The sequence below is a fragment of the Papaver somniferum genome, chromosome 1 (assembly GCF_003573695.1).
Source record: "Papaver somniferum cultivar HN1 chromosome 1, ASM357369v1, whole genome shotgun sequence".
Classification (NCBI taxonomy): Eukaryota; Viridiplantae; Streptophyta; class Magnoliopsida; order Ranunculales; family Papaveraceae; genus Papaver; species Papaver somniferum.
In genome coordinates this window covers 1,272,419-1,295,851 of record NC_039358.1, presented here as the reverse complement: position 1 = coordinate 1,295,851, position 23,433 = coordinate 1,272,419, and the positions used below count along the sequence as shown (strand labels likewise).

At 42.4% G+C, this 23,433-nt stretch overlaps 1 pseudogene; it reads right to left on the bottom strand.

The window, feature by feature from the left end:
- Positions 1–221: 221 nt before the first annotated feature.
- LOC113334471 lies at positions 222–22,287 on the bottom strand (annotated as a pseudogene).
- Between the last annotated feature and the right edge of the window lie 1,146 nt (positions 22,288–23,433).

Below are 23,433 nucleotides of genomic sequence, written 5' to 3'. Positions count from 1 at the left end.
ATTTTTTTTTTTTCAAAAAGGAAGGAGTTCTATTTTTCGATTATAGCATGTTATCAGGATATCTACTTTTCACCCCCAAACCTACACTAAACATTGTCCTCAATGTTTCAAAAAATAAACAAAATTAAAACAACATACCATGAGAACGATGCTAAGTAGAGAAAAGGAAAGAGATAACCGGATATTGGCGAAAGCAAGTTTTGAACTCCATTATTCAATGGCTAGGATCCAACATTTTTCAACTGAGAGGATATTGGATTAGTACAATATAAAAAAGAAAACATAAAAGATTCATTAAACATTACCTACTAGATTATATACAGAAAATTCACTATATACATACAGTCTAAAGAGTTGAGGATCAACCCAAAAGACAAAGTGTTGAAACATAGACAGTTTCAAACAACTAAAATTGGACTGAAATGAGAGCGAGAGTGAAAAACCGGATGAATCACTCCCAAACCTGTAATTTTCAGCAGGTTTACTTTTAAGCACAAAATCTTTCCATTTTAGGGGTGCAGGATTCACAAGGTCTAACTCAAAATGGACTTTGTTTGGGATGGTCAGAGAAATTAATTCCAACTGTGTTTTTTTAAAGATGTTATATTTAGCAGAAAAATAGTCCAAGAGGACTTGGGAAGCACACAGTTCCAATCCTAGATTAGGGACTCTCAGATTAGTTGGTTTAAAAATTTTGTGACAAACCAAATCTAGGTTGGGTGGAAAAATCTCAATCTGTGATTTAGGCAAGAAAGCAGGCACTTCTAATTTATTCTCATGATCAATAGTACTAGTACATACTTTCCCTAAATCAGAAACAGGTAAATCATGCTCATATTCATCGAACAAAATATCAAGACCTAGCTCGGTATCATGATTGTCCGTAGTATTCAAATCAACATCGGAAGAAACAACATATTGGGACTTAGGCAGGGAATCAGACACATCAAATTCTTTTTCATGTATAATAACATTAATGTCTACGAAAGATTCAACCTTTCCTATGTCATGCTCATCTTCACAGCACAATTGTACAAGCCTCATATCAGTGTCCAAATTATCTGAATTGCAATGAATATGAATGTTAGGAGAAACATCATTCATGGAAGTTTCTTCACTATGGTCTGGAATTTCGGAGTCACAAGACTCCGAAATTGACTCTTCAAGAAGAACTAGCTCTTCTAATATCATATCATCATCCGAGTAATATGCATACTCGTCCCTATTAACAGCTCTGGTGTTCTCGGTCAACTCATTTTCTTCTAGATGAGGCTCATATTCAACATCGTTTGTACGAGTTGGACTGAAAATACCATTTTCAAAATTTGATTCATCATCATCATCATGATAGGGATTTTGCAATCTAGGATAATTTTTAATCCTAAGGTCGAAGTTATCACAAGAATAAGACTCTAACTCATGGGGGTGACTCATACCATGTGGCGTTGTCCCTGTTTCCCTAACAGATTCCCATTGATGGGTTTTCTCTGCAATCTCATCTAAAAATTTCCATGCATCATCCACAGATTTATCAAGAAATTTACCATTACACATAGACTCAACCATGGTTCGAGATTTAAAGTCTAGTCCCTCATAGAGGATGACGACAAGTCTCCACTTCTCAAATCCATGGTGCGGACATTCGCTCAACAAATCATTAAAACGTTCAAAATAGTGATAAACAGTTTCCTCATCCAATTGGACAAAACAATTGATACTTTGACGAATAGCGATGGTCCTATGATGTGGAAAGAATTTTCTGAAAAATAGATCTGTGAGTTGGTCCCAAGTGTTGATTGATTGTGGTCTCAAACCGTAAAACCATGTTTTGGCCCTTTCCTTTAGAGAAAATGTAAACAAACGCAATTTCAGAGAGTCTTCGGTCATATGATCAGGTTGCATAGTCCGACAAATTTGTTCAAACTCTCTTACATGAGTATAGGGGTTCTCAGAATCGAACCCTCGAAATATAGGAAGTATTTGTATCATGCTTGCATTTATTTTAAAAGGGTTATTGGTATGAGGTAAGACAATACATGATAATGGAATTTTTATTGTGGGATACATGTATTCATGGAGAGCACGAGGTTGGCCCATGTTGAAAAGACACAAAGCCCACTATTTGGTTTTAATGGGTTTTCAAAAATTTGTTTTTTATGGGAAAATTTTGGTTTTGATCGGAATGAAAAACATTTGGTTTTTGATGGGAAACATTTGGTTTTTATGGGTTTTGAAAACTACTTTTGGTTTTAATGGGATGAGGCCCAGCTAACTGGTTCAAATTTTCTGTGGGACAAGCCCAGCGAATGGCCTAGAGATTTGAGTACACGACCCAACTAACGAGTTCAGTGAACCAAGCCCAGAAGTGCACGAGGCCCAGCTGGGTATTTGATTTTTGGGCTCTCAGTTAGCCAAAATACGAGGCCCACTTGGTCTTAAAAACTTTTTACAATTTCTGAGTTGGGTTCAAGCCCAGAATTCAGAAACAAAGTGCACTTGGGTTCAAGAGTTTCAGAATCAATTTACAAGGCCCAGAATTTCAATTTTTAAAGCAAGCCCACACAGTTATTGGGTTTAGGCTTACTCTTTTTAGCACAGCCCAGCTGCTCTGTTGTTCTAGTCGCACAGCCCAGTTGGGCTTTGGTTCACAACAACAACAGCACCAGCAACAGCAGCAGCACAGCCAAGAGCAGCAGCAACAACACCAGCTCCACAGCACCACAGCAGCAGCAAAATTTGCAAGTTCAGTGAAATGCAATGAGATGCACATCAAGAAGGCAGAGATTATGTGAATGCAGGAGGCAGTAAGATTAATTGAAAGATGCAAGTTATGATGCAGAACAATATGCAAAGATAAATGCAAGAACAATATGCAGTGAAGATGCAAAATGCAAATGCTACTAGAGCAGAGAAGATGCAAATGTAGTGATGATGCAAATGAACAGAAAGAGAAAAAACTAAAAGTTAATGCAAGTACAACTAAGAAAGTACAAGAATAGCTAAGATACAAGCCAAGAAACTTCAACACACAACGCCAAGTCCCCGGAAGCGGCGCAAAAAACTTGGTAGGAGGGGAAAACAACCTACAAACAATGTTTTACTGCAAGTGCACATGGTCAATGTAGATAATGTGCAAGCACAAGTCAGTCCACAGGGACTTGGGTGTGTAAAGTTGAAGTTGAAACTAAGCTAACTCTCTAACAGTGACAGTGAGCTAAGTGTAACAAGAGCAAGACAGAACTAAACAGTGAAAGTAAGTGACAATGGCAGTGAGGCAAAAATAAGCAAAGGCAGTGAAGTGAGAGCTTTGATTTGTTGTGTTGAACCACAACTAAACTGGCAGTGAGCTGCTGAGTTTTACACAGCAGTGTAAGAAAAAATAAAGGAATGCAGGACAATGTGAAACTCAGGCTTCAAATTCATCACTAACCTCCACTAAGCATGCTCTGTGTACACTCCTATTGTCCTTATCATAGACAAGGGTTTAGATTCATGTCTTCCCTATGTCTAAGGTGTTTCCCCACTAGAAAGACCTAACACAACTAAGGCATATCTCCTAAGTACTAATTGTCTAGCTAAAGCACAATTAGTCTAAAGATCAATGATAATCTGGTTTGATATAAGTTGTAGTTCCACCATCATAGTGTGAACCTAACTACAAGGTATGCATGACATACCATGTGAGAGCAATATGATGCAGCACTAAGTTTGATCTTTCATGAGCATTATTAACATTCAAAAGCAGTGTCATCAGAATGCAATGCAATGCACAACAACAAGTTAGGGTTTCATTGAAACCTAAGCAAAATAACTAAAGCATAATGAACACAGTATTAACTGAATTTGACATTAACAGAGCTGAATTGAAATTGAAACAACACTAACAGTTGAGGTCCTGGCTATTCAAGGCCTCTTGGTGGTACACTGGCTAGTCCAGGCATACCCCAACAACACTAACCCCCATCTCTATTTATACCCCAAAATACAAAATTAGGGTTCTTACAAATCCCCAAATGGAAACAGTAAACTAGGGTTACAATTTTTACTTGATTGGATGGGATAATCCTTACCTATAGCGTCGACCCATTCTTTCTCTGTTCTTCCTGCTCCATCTCTTGTCTTCAATCACTTCTATAGACTCACCTATTTTACCAATTTCCCACCTAGGGTTTCAGAGATGGATAGAGGGGAAATTGGTGAAATAAGTGGCTAGAGATATAGGGTAAGGTGGTGTTTCGTTAGAGTGGTTATGGAAGTCATAGGGTGGCTGTGGCAGAGGTGGTGGTGATGGCAGAGGTGGTGGTGATGGCAGAGACAGGGTATGGGATGAAGACGGAGTGGAGAAGAAAGAGAAGGCCGATGTGTTTAGGTATTAGGGTGTGTTTGGGTCGACCTCTATTTTGGGTGTACATGAGTTTGGTGTTTGGGTGTGAGGCAGGGATAAAGATTTTGATGTTTCGCGAAGCTGAGCCGTGGGATGATAACTTCTGAAACGGATCTAACGGCGATATGGAGACCGATTATGAGCGACCCTTGGATGCAAAAATACAACGAAACTGACGGCTCAGGATGGAGTTAGGTGCTGTGGTGTGAAGCGGTTGTAGCAAATTTGATGTATCGGCGATGAAGCGACCGTTGGATTCAGATGAGGATCCAATCTGACGGCTACAAGAGAAGTGGTCTATGGATTTTGGTTTTGGTTTGGGAGATAAGTTGGTCTTGGGATAATTCTGAGCCCATTTCTTCTTTAAGATCAATTTCTTCCTTGTTAAGCCCATTTCTAGCCTTTTGGTCTTGCGCACAACATTCTTCGCAGCTTTCTTGCGTGATTCCTCTCGGTTTCTACCACTTTTCTGCTCTTTTCGCTCCGTAATTCTATCCAAACTTTATTTATAACCTAAAAATGCAAAATTAATTAATAAAAATATTTATTCTTGAAAACAATGAAATACAGAATATGGGATAAAATGTAGAATTAATGCACAAAAAATGAGTTAAATGTCAATAAAAAGGTGCCGATAAATACAATATTTGACGCTCATCATATTTCTCGAATATGTATTGGCAAGGTTTCTCTTTAACCAAGTTCATCTTGAATTCTTGACGAAAGTCAAAAGATGATCATGTGAAAATCGCCTTGTAACATCTTACATGATTTGTGTGAGACAGTTATTTGATGCAGACTCGGAATGTTTCGTATTTATCATTCGATCACTTGAAAATTACTTTGAAGCTAATAGTTTGTGTGAGACAGCTATTGTCTTCTTCCAAGAATGTTTCAATGATAATGTTTCAATGATTGAAATGGGAGTTTAGAAAAATTAACCATGATTGGATATAACATAGTATGCGTACTTGGATGATAACTGTTGCGAGTTATTCCAAGTCCGGGAACCATAGTATGCATACCTATATGCGTATTGTTTGGTTAATGAAAGTCCTGGAACTTAGTATACATACCGATATGCGTACTGGCGTGAGTTTCAAGTTCCGGAAATTCAACTGAGTTTAGGGAGGTCTGCGTACATCACCGGCCATTGAGTACTTTCTAGGCATTGAACATGCCTTACACTTGCACATAGGCCATATCGGCCTATTTCTAGCTTCTTTACTAGCTTAGGCATTGGTGAAAGCATGCATTTGTCTAGATCGTGTCAAGGTTGCATCAATCAGGCTCATGCTGTAATTTTCTTGGGCTTAAGAAAGATCCGCTTACTTGCATATTGTTATAGCGTACTTCCTTGGCCATTCCACATTCGCAATTGATGCATATGTCAAACTCCGTGTAGCTTGATAGGTAGTATGAACATCTTATGAATGACTTGCAACTAGCCTCATCAAGTGTGTCCACAATCATCTATTGCATCGAAATACCGAGCCATATGATATGAAAGGCCAATATGCCGGAATCATCTCTCAATTAGATGATATGAGTGGCAAAGTGCTGGACTGGAAATGCTGCAACTCATTGCGTCTTCCTACGTACCCTTCCCTACTCTAAATCTAGCACTGACCGTAATTCATTCTCGAAGGAAAAAAAACTTAATCCAACTCGTTTGCAAGGTCGTGGACAAATAAAAATGGTAATGGTCTAATCCGTATAGGTCGTTCCATCAAAATGCACAAAGGTTGCGAATTAATGAGTCTGCGGAATATGGTACTTGGTGATTGTCAATCCCCTCCATTTTCCTAAGTTGTAGAAATGTCAAGTAAACATATATAAGGAGGGGTAGTTGGTTGAAGGTGCATATGCGTACTATACACCAATTAAGCTACATAGCTTAGCCGGAAAGCATCGGTGATTCTTAGGCCTCATTTATAGCTGCGTAGCCTTGCCAATAAGGAATATGGTGCGAAGGTATCATTATGCAAATCCATGGTTGTTGCCATGTATTCCTGAATAACCAGCAATGATTGATGAGTTTCTGTTTTGTACCATAGGCCAACTGCATTATTACGCAATGATTGCGTAACATTTACTCGGTCATCCCTCTCTAGCCCGATACACAACGGGTGTGCGATATCGGCTCTAGGACAATAGCCTTCATGATGCGCAATGGTTGCGCTGTAACTCCCAGGGCCACTACCCAACTAGCCTAATCTACCATATAATAGTAGATTTGTCCTTTGTCCAGTATAGCTTACCCAACGTGCCATAATGCTCAGGATTGGCTCTAGGGCCAATGCAGCTTCCCCTTGGTGCCATATTGGCCTTGACTGATATGCCCAACATAATCCACCATTCTTAGCGCGATATTGGCCTTTGGTCAAATGCTTATACAATGCGTCGTACTTGGCCGCAATATTGTCCCTCGTTCAATATATGCCTCTTACGACGCAACGAAAACTTTGAATGAAGCTTCATCATGAGCCATGGCACATCTTTGCACCATGAAAAAAACTTGAGGTGTTACAGACATAAATAAGGTGATGCAGAGTAAAAATGCAATGAACCCATACAAAATAACCTGCTCTGAAACCATATTGAAGTTCATGGGCTTAACTAACCTCAAAACCGACTTGTAAGGTTAAGGTTGCCAAAAACTTATAAACCGCAGGATTGTAGGTAACCCATAATATGTGGGAGTAATCTCAATAATATCATACCTTTTGTTTATTTCCAGATATCATGTTGTGCATTGTGCAAGATTATCCGAAGCTAGTCCCTTTGAAAACAAAAAATGATGGTAAAATAAGTTTTGTTGTTTGACACCACCTCATTCGGTTTCCCTCTCAGTAATTTATTGGTGTAAATTAAATTACTGTGAAATTTGTATATTTATATAACATTGATTTGGCGATAAGTATATATAGAGATATAGATACACAGTTGAAAAATCTATAAATTAACGCGTTCAAAATTAATCTTGCAAAATTATTAATTCGAGTTATTCCTTCCATCTTTCTATTTTAATCCCCTTGGAAGAGTAAAAAAACAAAGACGGAAGCATTTTCTAAAGTATCCTACTGATGCGATGTTGTTATCAAAAATTAAAAAGATATAAATATTATTAGTGTTATCTAAAATTGTTAATTTTATTTTTAATAGGAAAGAAAATGAGAAAATATAAAGTCAAATTTATTTTGGAAACTTTAAAAAGACGATAAAAAAGAAATATTTAAGAAATGGAATGGAACAAATTTGTTTCAATCATTAAATGGAATGAAATGGAACATATTTATTTCCCTTTTACCAAGGTTCCCGTCAAAATTTTAGTTTCCGTCATCTTGAAAACAATCTTACAATCATCAAAATTCAAAAATCATATTTGAGAGTCTAATGGAAATATAAAACTATGAACAAAAATTGGGTAGTATTTTCGAACGGACGAAAATAATATAAAAGACGAAATAAAAAGACAGACGGAGTAATATTTAGTTTTTATAAGCGTTGTTATTGTTTTTAAAAAATTATTAAGGAAGAAAAAAAAAAAATTATTAAATAGTTGAACATTAATAGAGTTTCAGATGTACTTCCTTAAATATAATCGATAGATAGATATTGCATATTACAATTTAGTAATTTACAGATAGATTGCATAAAAAGATTATAAAATAGATATTAATGGCGCATCTCTCATACTACAATGTCTTAAATGGAACATGCATGTAATATCACATCCAAAGTGGAGGAAACCCAGTGACACTTATTATATTGCATATTTTGTAGTTTTCATCTCGAGGAGACTGGGTAATATTTTTTGATAGACATTTGTAATTTCTGAATCTCAGTAGGGACTTAAACATTTGTCGCTAATCCAAGATGCTCAAGTAGCTTTATAATGTACCAAGGCACATCCAGCTGCCACCATTCGAGCCCTACCCGAGCTGAGAACTGAAAGGCGTGGTGGTTGTTGTGCCAACCTTCTCCATTACCTAGTAATAAGCCCACCACCTAATTGTTCCTGGATAAATCTTCAGTGTTCCATGGCCTTTGCCCCCATGTATGGCACAGTGAATTCACTAGGAACGTGCTGTGGTGCACCGCGGCTATTCTAACACCATATACAGCATTAAACAAAATCATCGACCAATGCCATTTGCTTACAGAAGTTATTTGATTTCAAAGATTATTGTTAAGTGTGAACACATATATCTCACTATCAGACACGTGTATATAAAAAGATACGTGGAAAGCATGTAAACCAAGACATCAAAACATGATGCGCTGCGAAACACCAAATAAACCCCGAGGAGTTACTTTATCTCATCCCCAAAAGAAGCTAAGATCAACGGTGGAGAGAAAGTTAGCTGACACGGACGTGACAGGGGCAGAAGACACTTGTCTGACACGAGCAGACCTCTCAACTACCCGCATTAAACACTCTGAGCAGTGTACGTGTCGATCAACCTGTGGAACGAGCGAGGATATATCTGCGGGATAAAGGGGAAAACGCAGACCTCTGCGTGATAGACGCAAGAACACGAACGGCCTTCAAAGATGGGTCCCACATTCTAACCTTATAAATACCCCTTCTCCACCAAGAGGAAGGGGGATCGGAAAAATCAGGAAGGGAAGGAGAGAGAGAGATTGCAAGTGTAAGTTAATCCTTTGGAAGAGAGAAACATGTAAACCCAAAAGTCATTCGACTACTCGTGTAACCGTGAAGAATATAGTAAAACAACAAACCCCGTGGACGTAGGCCTTAGTGCTGAACCACGTAAACCTCGGTCTTGTTTAAATTTCAGCACTTAATATTTGTCTAACCCCATGGATCTTTACTTATACGTTTTGCTTTCTTTGTTTTTACCTATATCCCGTGCGCAAACGCCTCACATGGAGTTGTTAGATGAGTCTATGATAAACCCGAAGGTTTTGAGCCAAGGAATCAACACTAGGATATCATCATCACAAACCTCTCTAGATTACGATGATTGGTTGTGAGCATTCAGATGCCTTCGTGATTTGTGTGTTCACAATTTGGCGCTAGAAACAGGGACTTCGTCCCGGTAAAAGATTTATCTTGTCATGTGATTTCATTTTAAATTGGCATATGATTGCTCTGATTTATCAGCTCGGACCGTATAGATCATTTGTTAACTGTATTGTATTCAAAAACCCACCTATTATCTTCGATAAGATTTATTGTTTTAATCCGTGGGTTTACGATTTTCTTTAGATCTCGTGTGAACCCGTCTCTCTGGGGGGGTTTTCGTAGTTTTTATACTTGCATTTTTAAAAGGATCTCCTTTAATAAAACTTTAACCCGTGTATTGTAAGTCGTGTGTATTAATCCTCTCCTGGAAGACGATATTTCGCCAACTAACCCGATTCACGCGGATATTCCCGTTTTTTGTTTGAAATTCCTTGTGCAGAAAGAACGTATTGTGAGTAAAGAAGGCGAGTTTCTGCGAGATTTCATTGTCGACAAAAGGACCCGTGATGGAAAAGACGCAGGAAGCAGGAAAATCCAAAGCTTTGTCAAAAGAAACACCCAGGACAACCCCGGTCATCACCCGAAGCAAGCATAAAGGAGACAAAGCTAAAATGACCAGTCAAAGGCAAGATACTGCGGAAATCATTTCACCTATGAACGCTAATTCAGTTGCAGCAGCGGCTCTCAGAGCAGCGGCGACAAAGTACGGTGCGGCTGCGGTAGTCCCGAAGGCTACAGAGGCTAGCAAAACTTGCTCCATGAATCAACTTCATCAACCAAGAGAAAGGGTGGATGAATCCAGAACATTCCAACCCGTGCACCTTCCAACTTTTGGAATGCCACCAACAAATGATCAAAATCAAACCATATCGGCGGCTCCAGCACCGCAGAGGGGCACTCACCCCTATTTGGAAATGCCAGCAACCGAAGCTGAACCTCTCCCACCTTTAGTGCAGACCGTAGAGGAAGGCGGCACCATGGCCGTAGTGGCACGTGCTGGGACTCCCAATCAGGGGTCCAACCAATCACATCGACTGATGGATGAGCTTGAGGAACTGAATAAGAGCCAGCAGGTTTACGCAGATGCTGTATCCCTGTTAGCCAGAGAAAATCAAGATTTAAAGGAGCGGATGGCTCTAAGAACGAAGACCAGCCAACAACTTGATGAAGCAAATTCCAAAGCACCAGAGCCAAACCGAGACTGTAGAGTCGTCATAGCGGCTAATGGAGACGGGACTAGGGGAAGTAGCGTATCCGACCCGGATTATGACGACAGAGAGTCAGACGGTAACGAGCAGAAGAATTTAGGGCACCACCGCGCGATAGAAGAGCTACGAGATGAGATTATGGCCGAGATCAGGCAATTAAAAAATAGACAAGGCGGAGGGAGGTTAGAAGAGGTCATGAGAGAAGCTAACTCTACGCCCTTAACTCATCGCTTGGCCAACACCCCTATTCCACTGAAATACCCTGTCCCAACGTTCGAATGCTATGATGGATCCAGTGACCCTGCTGCACATATTCGGTACTACAACCGTGTCTTAGCTAGATGGGGTCAGAACGACGCCGTACTCTGCAGATACTTCCCGTCAAGCCTGAAGGGATCGACATTATCATGGTTCGATAATCTGCCACCAAACTCCATCCACTCATACGACCAACTCGCAGAGAAATTCTTAAGAACGTACATGTACAACAAGACTGTAAACACCGGAATGGATAAGCTCTTTTCACTAGCGATTGGCTACAAGGAAACCACGAGGGAGTACACTAACAGATGGCACAAGATCTGCCAAGCCATAGGGAGCGTGGACCCAGTGGTAAGCATCAATTGCTATAAATGGGGATTAGACCGAATGAGTCTCCTATTTGTTGAAATTCATGGGAGCGTGCCTAAGACAGAGGGAGATCTTCGAATAATTATCGAAAACCACGCTCGACTTGAAGAAATTCAACGGGAAAACCCGAGGGCATATCCGCAGAGATCTCACCGCACCAATTCAACGGAACAAACCAATGGGGCCAAAAGGAGTTGCTCAGTGGAGAGACCTCACGAAGATAGGAAGGAACGAAGGGATGAACGAAGAACAGGTGACCGAAAATTGGAAGATCAAGTTTACACGAAACTCAACGCTAGCTATGCTCGTATCCTACGAGAGATCAAAGGGAGGGAAAACTTGGAGTGGCCATGGTCTAAGGGAAAGCAGCCCCCGAGATCCGAGAAGTCTAAAGATTACTGTGAATATCATTGTTTCAACGGACACCAGACCGAAAAGTGCAAGAACCTTAAAATAATGATCCAAAAATTAATTGATGCGGGAGAGCTCAAACATTACGTACGAAAGTATGTTACCGAGGATAGATCCTAGCGAACCAAACCAGTCCAACTTCCGGAAGGAAACCGAACAATCAACACCATCTCGTGTTCCGAAGCCACAGGGCCCTCACTTACAGCGCAGATATGAAAGAGGTTACGGAAGCAATTCGAAGACCGCTGCGAATTGTATAAGGTCGATGGGATAGTGGTGGACGAGAAAGAAGAATGGATGGAATCTCCTATCATCTTCGATGCCGAGGATATCGAAGAAGATATGGAAGACCATAACGATCCCTTGGTCCTAATGCTACCAGTAGCTGGATGTAACCTCAAAAAGATCCTCATAGACGGGGGAAGCTCCGTAAACGTCCTATTTTACGATGCATTCAAACGGATGAAGCTCCATGATGAACAGTTAATGACCTCTTATCACACCATCTACGGATTCAATGGAGCAGCCACGAAGCCCTTGGGAGACATCGTGTTGCAGGTTAACGCAGGGCCCATGAAACTGGAAACCCGATTCAGTGTGGTGGACACCCCTTCCCCCTACAACGCTATTATTGGACGAAAAAAGATACATAAACTCAAAGGAGTTGCGGCAACATACCACCAATATCTCAGATTTCCAACACCTGAGGGAGTAATGGAAATCAAGGGAGATCGGGTCACTACGAGAGAGTGCCAGGCCACTCAGGATCATATCAACAACGAGCAAGAAGAGCAGCGAAAAATCCTAAGAGTAAAAAATAAAGAAACCGCGAAAGAGAATGCCATAGACCTGTTCCTCAAGGAAACTACAGGTAAGGGCTTGACGAAAGATGATAATGTCCTAAGCACAGAGACAAGTACTTCAACAACCAGCGAAGAACAGAAACACGCTAAATAGCAATTAAAGAACGTCCCAGTCCTCGAAAACCCGAAGCCTGTGTTCACACCAGTGGAGCCCGTAAAAGAAATCAACATAGGAACGGAAGAAAACCCGAAGATGATCAAAATAGGGACCATAATGGACGAAGGAAGGGAACATTCTTTAACCAAATTACTTAAGGAATACGCGGATATGTTCGCTTGGAAGCTAGGAGATATGCCGGGGATTGACCCAAAAGTAATCCAACACGAGCTACGCATCAAACCGGGCACTCCCCCGTTTAGGCAGAAAATACGAAAAGTAGCTCCAGAGTATCATGAGGCAGTAGAAAAAGAACTTCGAAAACTACTAGACACAGGTTTCATCAAGGAGGTCAAGTACCCTACGTGGATATCCAATATGGTCGTCGTTCCTAAGAAAAATGGGGGGGGGGGTTAGGATATGCATCGATTTCACTAACCTCAACAAAGCATGTCCAAAGGATAGCTATCCATTGCCGAGCATAGACCAGCTGGTAGAAGCAGTAGAAGGATATGAAGAACTGTCATTCATGGATGGACATTCTGGCTACAACCAAGTGACCCTGGCAGAAGAAGATCAACCACACACAGCGTTCTACACCCCACATGGCCTTTATTGCTACACTAGAATGCCCTTCGGACTTCGAAACGCAGGGGCAACATACCAAAGGATGGTCGATGCTATCTTCAAGCCATGGATTGGAGGAACCTTAGAAGTCTACGTTGACGACATGCTCGTCAAAAGCAAGCTGCGTAAAGATCACCACCAGGACCTGAGGAATATCTTCGAAGCAATGAGAAAACATCACATGAAAGTGAATCCGGAGAAATGTACTTTCGGTGTCACCTCGGGGAAATTCCTCGGGTATCTGGTAACAAAAAGGGGCATCGAGGTAGACCCAGCAAAAATTCAAGCCATAGTAGAGATGCCGTCTCCAAAGAATTTAAAGGAAGTACAGAAACTCAATGGATCCATAGCAGCGTTGGGCAGATTTATTGCCCGGTCCTCGGACAAATGCAAACATTTCTTCAATATTCTCAAAAAAGGGAGCAGGTTCGAATGGACCGTTGAATGCGAGGAAGCATTCCAAAAAATCAAAGAACACCTAGCCTCAATCCCGATCCTGCAGAAGCCAGATCCTGACGAGGTTTTGGCATTGTACATAGCAGCAACAGAAGACGCAGTCAGCGCAGTATTGGTCAAAACCAATACAAAGATAGAACAACCTATCTATTACGTCAACAAGACCCTCAATTCTGCGTAAAGAAACTATACTAAGATTGAACAGCTCATCTTCGCATTGGTGTGGGCTACACAAAAACTGAGAACCTACTTCCTAACTCACCTCGTCAGTGTCCCATGCAAAGCACCATTGGAAGCAGTCCTCAAAAGCACGGGAAAAGTGGGCCGAATAGCCAAATGAAACAACCATCTGGACCAATTCAACATCATTCATGAAATTCAACATTCTCGGAAGTCCCAAGTTCTGGCGGATTTCTTAGCAGACCTCCCCCTTGACAACGACGAAGAGATTAAGGGAATATCAGAAGCCGGGGAAGAAAACAAGGATCCAATAGATATCCTCGAACCTGCGAGTCAAAGACAATGGGAAGTCTTCGTCGACGGATCCAAAAATAAGGAAGGAGCAGGAATAGGCATTGTCATTATCACCCCAACCGGAGAAAGGATTATACATGCACTTAGGTTGGAATTCAAAGAGCATACCAACAACATTGTTGAATACGAAGCTGTCGTACATGCCCTCCGTATAATAATAGAGATGGGGGTAACCGATGTAAGGATGACAAGTGATTCGCAGCTTGTCATACGGCAAATAGGGCTCGAGTATAATGTGTACGATGACACCCTCTCAGCTTACATGGCCTTGGTCCAAACATTGGCATCACAAATCCCGAACATTAAGTTCCGGCACTTATGCAGAAGGGACCTCAGGCACGCGGATGCCCTAGAATATATATCATCCATGCTGAGGGATAAAAATGTGGAAGCTATTAAAATAGCAAGGGTATACGAGCCTTCGGTTGCATCTCAATTCTCCTTCGCTACCAATCAAGATACAGTGGAAGAAAATATCGAAGACCAGGTAGGAGAAGACATCCATAACGACTTTGACGAAGAAGATATCCTGTCAAGAGCAAATCAAGACGAAGACTTCAGCAACGAAGATGACTGGAGAGTGACGATCCATGCCTTTCTCGAAAAGGGAAGCTTACCTGCGGATCATAAACAAGCTAGGAAGATACTCTCCAAGGTAGGAATATATGATCTTCGGGATGGGGTCCGGTACAAGAAATCCTTCCTTGGACCATTACTACGTTGCTTGTCCCGGAAAGAGGGGCATCGAATTCTAAAAGATATCCATTACGGTGACGCGGGGAATCATAGCGGCATGAGATCACTAGCTGACAAAGCAAAAACGCAAGGATATTACTGGACGACAATGATACAGGACGCCGCAAGGATGTCCCGACGGTGTGAAGAATGTCAGCGCTTCGCCAAAAAGATCCACGCGTCGGCAACAATGTTAAACTCCGTCGATAGCCCGTGGCCATTTTCAAAATGGGGCGTAGACATCGTCGGACCTTTCATCGAAGGATCAGGGAAAAGACGATTTTTGATAGTATCCACGGACTACTTCAGTAAATGGGTGGAGGCTAAGGCCTTGGCCAGGATCAGAGACGCGGATGTGTTTACTTTCATATTCCAGAACATCATTTGCAGATTCGGTATACCCGCTGAAATTGTGTCTGATAATGGCAAGCAATTACAGGGAAAAATATAGACATGCTCTTCGATACTTTCAAAATAAGAAAGAACAAGTCCACCCCCATATACCCTCAAAGCAACGGACAAGCGGAAGCTACCAACAAAACCCTCGCCCTTATACTCAAAAAACAATTAGACGAGCATAAGGGAAGATGGTGCGAACAACTGCACAATGTGTTATGGGCATACAGGACAACACGAAGATCCGCCACCGGGGAATCCCCGTTTCTTCTAACTTATGGAGCTGAAGAAGTCATCCCTACGGAAATCCTCATGCCAACCACGAAGACCGAAGCTTGGGATAAAAACCTCACAACAGATATGATGTTAGAAAGGTTGGACGACTTGGAAGGAAGAAGGGAAGCAGCATTAAAAAAGATGGAAAATTATAAACGAAGACTAGCAAGGGAGTACAACAAAAAGGTAAAGCTTCGGAATTTTGTAGAGGGGTAGTATGTGTTGAGAACAATCCCACGGTATCAGCAGGAAAAAAAAATGGGGAAAATTAGCACCGACGTGGGGAGGACCTTTTATAATACACGACGTTGCGGGTAACGGTTCCTACTACCTTCTTAATCTAAAAGGCGAGGTCCTCCGGCATCCTTGGAATGCTAAGTGGCTCAAACCATACTTCCCATAGGAGCAATGCAGACTTGAATCTGCTTGGAGTGTACCAGAAGAAGAAGGGAGCCTGACCGCTCCACATGTTTCTATCTCTGGAAGAGGAATTGCAGGCCTCAACCTATCAATCAAACAAGCTTTCAAATTATCAAGTCAACGGAATCTATCGACAATATTGGGGAAAGTAGTTAATCTACAATCTCTCAGGGCTCCCCCATCAGTGTCCATAAGTGTAAGACCATGGGGAAGGCACCCAGCAGAAAGAGATACCCAACCAATCTTAAGGCAACGGGTCGACGGAATGGGTGTGTAAATATCTTAACCCCATATCCTAGAACGTTGCCTCGGCCCCCACCGTCTGGGAATCCTCTGGCCCAGGATTCGCCAGCGGGGTGACAGGTCTCAAGACGATCACGATGGTACCTTCCTTCAGTATCGCACCCAAACACTTAAAAAACTTTGTTTTGTTTTTTTTGCACAAATGCTTAAAATAAAAACAAACCAACATTGCAGGTATATCAAGAAAAGGATCCATTTCATAAAGGATGATTACAAAAAGTGAAAGGCCAATTCAAGGAAGGATACACATCAAAAAATATTCCTTTTACATGATATTAGCAAAAAATATTCTTGTTACATGAGTACAAAAAGGGGAGGATAATGATGCAGCGGTCTCTACAAAATACTGAGGTCTCTACCTAGATGATGCCGCCCCATCGGCAGGATTGTTCCGAAGACTTGAAGGGATGCTCCCACCAGAAGAGGGTCCCGAGGAGCCAGGCAAGGCAGAAGGAACTGGACGACGAGGATAGTTCTTCACGAGACCATGCTCGTTCTTTAGGCAAAGTTCTATCCTCTCCAGCATCTTATTCGTCTCCTCAGCCAATTGACAACGAGCCTTGTGGTTAATAACTGTTGTCCGCTGTTGGGCTTGGGATAATAACGAAGATAGTCGATTCACTTCTCTAGAAGCAGCACCAACGGCCTCCTCGCGGGTTGCCGCTAAATTATTGAAATGATTGGTCTGTTCTTCCTGCTGCACTAAGGAAGATTGAGCCTTTTCAAGTTTTTCATTTGTGACGCGAAGGTGTCCCTCGAGCTCTGAAAAAGACAACACCATGGAGTTAGCACAGAAAAACACGGATAATAGGGTTATACCTTCGACACAAGCCGAAGCCTCTTCATACTCATTAACAACCGCATCTCGCGCTTCATCAAGATGTTCATATTCCGCGGATAATTTCTTATAGTCTAGTTTAAGGTTGGTGAGAGTAAATTGACAGGCATCTAATTCTACCTGCTTCATCGAATCCATGTGACGAAGGTGGTCAACCTCTTTATTTATCTCTGATACCCCTTTGCTAAGTCTGTACATACACACTTCAAGATTCCTCTCATACTCAGCCTGACGAGCTACGTCGGCACGGGACGTGGCAAGAGCATTGCTGAGAGCGCAGACTTCGGCACGGGCATCATCTCTTTCTCTGACAAGACAGAGCATACTATCCTTAACTCCTGGAAGAGGAATGGATCGAGCCTTCTGTAATTCTTCTTCCAGCAGCTGAATCCAAGACTCCAGCAAGGAAGTACGCTCACGGGCTTCCCGCAGACTATCACGTGTCCACAGCAGTGTGCTATTAAATAAAGCACGATCATGGTTGTACATATTTTGCATGTCGACCATCTGAACATGCCTTGCGCGCCATACCTCAGCCCGAGCATCCCATTTCTTGGCTTCATTCTTAATTTTCTCAACAAGATCTTTAATACGAGATTTTTGCCGTGCTCTTTCGTTTCGAAGCCATATCAGCTCGGGGACGCCACCCACTGGAGATAGGGTGGGGAGACTCAGACAGAACAACTAAGAAATAGAGGAATGACGACACACTGCGAGGGAAAAAGAACCAAACCTGTGAAAGATGAAATTTGGCCGCGAGTTTGCTCTAAATCAGCGCGAACAGCAACAAGCTCTGAACGAAGACCGGCCTCTGCTTCACCCAGCTTTTCTTTCTCCTTGAGGCTTTTCTTCATCTCTTCTATTTCCACCTCAGCCGCAGATAATTCCTTTTCTCTATGACGAAGCTTAGCCTCGAGCTTCAGAGATTTCTCTTTGAAGAACTGATACAACACGTGGTTACAATGCTCACTCCTCATCATCTACACATAAAGACGACAAACATTATTTCACCGAAGAATTCTATCGTCACGAAGAAGTATGCACAAAAATTTACCTCCAAGACACGCTGCTGCGGAAAGCCATATTGATACCCGTCGGCTATGTCCATCATATCTGCAACGGAAGTAGGAGGCTCCGGCACAAGGGTACCTTCGGGAACACTCAAATTTTTTCCCCAGGCTTCAGACACCCGCGCCTTGGAAGACATCTCCATCATGCGACGGGTATACGCAGTAGATTCCTTTTCCACAGAAACAACAGGGGCGGGATGAGGGACAAATAGAAGATTCTTTTCCTTGAACCAATCCATTATGGCGTCCTCACCCTCAGACGTCGGCAACTGTGGAAGATTAACAGCAGGCGCATCAATGACCGACTTCCCCTTCTCTGACACGGCCCCTTCAGCACAAATGTCGGCACCTACATGCGCAGCATGCTCCTCCGCGCCACCATCTTCAACAGTAGCGTCTCCATTACCATCACCACCAAGAACATCCCAATTATCATTGGGGGAAAGTAAAGAGAAGTCCTCAGGAAAATCGAGGACATCGTCAGAGAACTCCCCTGTGGAGTACATCCGATCAAAAGAAAATTCTTGAGAGGTGGGAAGGGTATCCGCGATAACACCAGCAGGGACAGAAATGTCACCAATAACACCGTCATCATCCACCACGGCTTTGTTTCTCCCTTCATCACCATCATAACCCACGAAGACCTCTTCTTCGACATTGATAGGGGAAGTACCAGTACGTTCCTCCCCATCTGTAATCTCCTCATCCTCAGCAAACTCTTCGTTCACTGGACTAGTAACTTCTTCATGGGCCTCAGCCTCGCCCATCACAATGGTAGAAGACTGCTTCGGCTTAATCTTTTTCTTCTTCAACACCTGAAAACCAACACACCACAAAAAGAATTATTTTTCCCGAACAGTTGAATTTCTAAAAGAGGAGAAGCGCAGCTAGAATCCGCGTACCTGAGCAGTTGAGGTACTCTTAGGTGGAAGTATATCACCAGAACCTTCCTCCTCGTCTCCCTCTACGACGTCAAGGGCATAAGGAAAATTCATGCCCGCAAAGTTCAAACGCCAGGGACAGAAATCCCCATAACGAGAAGGAGGAGACTCACGTGGCTTGCTACTCTCGGTAGGCCACCAACCGCGGGGACCAGGAATCCAACCGTAAGCCCATGGACCAACTATTTCGATAACGGTAGCGTGCCACTCGTAGTCATGGTCGCGCTTGATCCTCTTGCGCGCTGGGAAAAGTTTCCGATGACTAGACCCCTCCGTGCCAGGAACATACTTCATCTTGGCATCGCTGACCTCATTTAACAGACGAATCTCGCCCCGAGGAGCAGCGAGATTCCGAAGGCTGACACTCCACGGCTTGCGGTTCCTACTATTGACGTAATCACCGAAGGAGTTATTGAAATTCTCAGGGGTATACCATTCCTTCTCCGCGGGATTGGGAACGTAGCAAGTCATTGACGTGCCCCCTTACTCCGCAGATAGCACTCCTTCAGGGCGCGGAGATAACTCCCCGATAGTTGGGATACGGAACGGCTGTGAGTATTGGTGGAAGAGCCTTCACGACTAGCAAGCACGTCATAGTAGAAGGAATCACCTGATTTGTACAACGGCAGCATAAGACCAGCTTCGAATGCTCCAACCGTCGTCAACAAATGAAATTCATCGAACTCATACTTTGAGATAAGCTCATAAGTAATATCATCCTCAGGGGCATAGAAACGAACCTCGAAGGCTTGAAGCTCATGCTTTTCCTTGAATATTTCGAGATCAATATGCTTGAAGGTTACTTTTTTATTACTAACCGAAACACTGCGTATCAAGGGGGCAGCCTCATCCTCCTCGGCGGGGCCGGATGAACTAATGAACGCTTCGGAAGCTTTTCTCTTCACAGTAGGATTCTTTGAAGATTCATCCCTCGGAACTACACCCTTCGTATTCTTCCCTTTAAAAGTTGGAGGGGACGGCAGATGATGCTCGGTCACTACAGAACGTAGAGGAGGAACATCAAAAGAAACAGCACGAGGCGGAGCCTGCGTACTCCTAATATCATCACGAGGACGAGACGCTGCGCGATCGAAGACTCTGCGGGACCCAGAAGGATTTTTCGAAGGAATCTCTTCCCTAGAAGACGAGGCCTTCGCTCCAGAAGAAACTCGACTTCGACGAACATCATCTTGAGACTCTCTACGCTGAGGAGATCTCGATAGGCCAGAACCAGGAGTCTGATAAGGAAGCCGCGGACGGTCAGACATGGCTGCGAAAAGATTAAAATCATGAAAAAGTTACACACAAATTCAAAAACATTACCAAAGATCAAAAAACCACATCAATAGCAATCCACACACGATAACGCAGAAACCCTAAAATTAGTATACATGCTCAAAATTCCATAAAATTCACACACTGAAAAACTCAAATACAAGCAAAACAGTGGCCCGAAACACCGAATAAACCCCGAAGAGTTACTTTATCTCATCCCCAAAAGAAGCTAAGATCAACGGTGGAGAGAAAGTTAGCTGACACGGACGTGACAGGGGCAGAAGACACTTGTCTGACACGAGAAGACCTCTCAACTACCCGCATTAAACACTCTGAGCAGTGTACGTGTCGATCAACCTGTGGAACGAGCGAGGATATATCTGCGGGATCAAGGGGCAAACGCAGACCTCTGCGTGATAGACGCAAGAACACGAGAAGATAAGGTTTCAACGGTCTTCAAAGATGGGTCCCACATTCTAACCTTATAAATACCCCTTCTCCACCAAGAGGAAGGGGGATCGGAAAAATCAGGAAGGGAAGGAGAGAGAGAGATTGCAAGTGTAAGTTAATCCTTTGGAAGAGAGAAACATGTAAACCCAAAAGTCATTCGACTACTCGTGTAACCGTGAAGAATATAGTAAAACAACAAACCCCGTGGACCTAGGCCTTAGTGATGAACCACGTAAACCTCGGTCTTGTTTACATTTCAGCACTTAATATTTGTCTAACCCCATGGATCTTTACTTATACGTTTTGCTTTCTTTATTTTTACCTATATCCCGTGCGCAAATGCCTCGCATGGAGTTGTTAGATGAGGCTATGATAAACCCGAAGGTTTTGAACCAAGGAAACCTCTTTAGATTACGATGATTGGTTGTGAGCATTCAGATGCCTTCGTGATTTGTGTGTTCACATTAAGATTAGACAAACAAGTAAGATTGAGCAGCGGTAGCATACATATAGTTAGACTAATGAACTCGTAATTGCAAATACAAGAATGATTGGTGAACTGACAAACTAGACATTCCTAAAACCGGCAAATTAGAATTCGTGTTTACCATTCCCCATAGAAGGTGTGGTAATCCTCCAAAGACATACAAAACAAGCGCAAGTCCAACAAGATGTAGTAGATGTGTTTTCCTCAGGAACCGGTAGTAGGCTTGCATTTTTAAATCCATCACATTGTTTGATTTTCCTACCTGCAAAACATGTATAACAAGATCATCAAATAATTAATTATAAATTGTCATTTTCAATGCCGTAAGAATACTGAAGTATTTAGGGGATAGAATGAGACCTTTTCCCGGAGATAGTTGTTGTGAAAAGCCCAGCCTACGTGGCTCAACCAAAATCCCTCAATAGGGCTATGCGGATCTCGGGCAGAATCTGTGAACTGATGGTGGTAACGATGATGGCTTACCCAAAACATAGGGTCTCCCTGATGAGCAAGTTCAACGACAATAACCATAAACATGCAGAGCAACTCACAAAGAAAAGGGTTAAAGTGAAATGTATTTAACTTACCTGTGCAGCATGAAGTTCAATATAAGCAAACAAGTATTCGAGTGGTTTTTTAAGCTTAAAACTCTTGTGGGTGAGGTTTCTATGATAAGAAACAATAATTCCTAGATTTAGCGTCACCAGATACAGTATCACTGTCACCCAGAAAGCATTCCAAGTGAAGTAGAAAGGAGCAAACAAACACGCTATGTGTTCCACTATGATTGTCCCTAAGTTCACACGATTCCAGAAATCTCCATTTCTCTTCAAATGAACTTGCTCTTTCGACTGCGCTATATCTTTTGGAGAATATACAATTTCCACGGCCATATTTAGATCCGCAATTTCTTTTTGCCCATAATGGTTCACTACGGTCCTGGTATATATACTAAAATCTGTGCAGACACATAGGTATCGTGGCAGCATTAACTCAAACTGCTCAGGTCTGCAACTTAGGCATGGTCCATTTCCATTTAAACGGGCATGGCGGACAACAACCAACATCATTTTGTGAAGATCCACAGAAAGTTACACCCACGTGGATGGTTGGGGTTCCATAATGTATTAATTCTCCGAGATAGAAACGGCTAAAGTCTAATTAATGGCCAAATTACCAACCTGTACCGAGATGGCTGTAATGGTGAAGTCCCAAAGTGGACCCTGAGGTAGCATGTGCCGTGGCATGAAAGAAAAAGAAAATAAGAAGAATACTGACCCTCAAACCCTTTCCCCCTTGACATTGTGGTTCCTCCATTCGCCCATGGCCATGGCGTTCAGTCCAAGATCTATCAGAGTTCCCAAAAGGTTCAAGGATACCAGTTTTGAATTTAGTAGTAGGGTTGTAAAAACACGTCCAGTTCCTCGTTTCAACCACGTCCACGTCTTGGATTAGTTTCGCCGAAATTGTTTTAACTACACTGGTCTAGACACTACTTTCTTCTTTCTCCTAACCGAAAAATGAGATAACGTAACATTTAAATTTTTTATGAACGCGTGCTGCCATTCTTACCATGCCACGGGATCATTCAATATCCTAAACATGCATGTATATCCTGTTCCGTTTGTTGGATGATTCAGGTGCATGTACGGTTCTTCTTTATGGAGCCTCAGAAAGAATTGAATGACATAAATAAGTGAAGTTGGTGGTTGGTCTTTACGTGGATATTAAAAGGAATAGGATAATATCGGACGGTTGTCTAGGGGAAGTACGTGGGTGGGTGTTCTGTTGAAGTACTCTCACCGTTCGAGTTGTATATAAGCAAGTTCAAGAAATTGCTTCTCCCTTTTGATTTGCCAGTCCCAATCTCAAGAGCGTTTTCCCCTAAATATTTTCCTTGGGCTAACCACTATGGTGTCTTGAATCTTGATTCAAGATGCAACGACCGTGACCTATTCGCATGATTCAACTTAGTGGTTAAGGGTTTGTTGGAGAGAGAAGTTTGTTGTGCCAAACCATTTGTCGCATGGAAAATCACT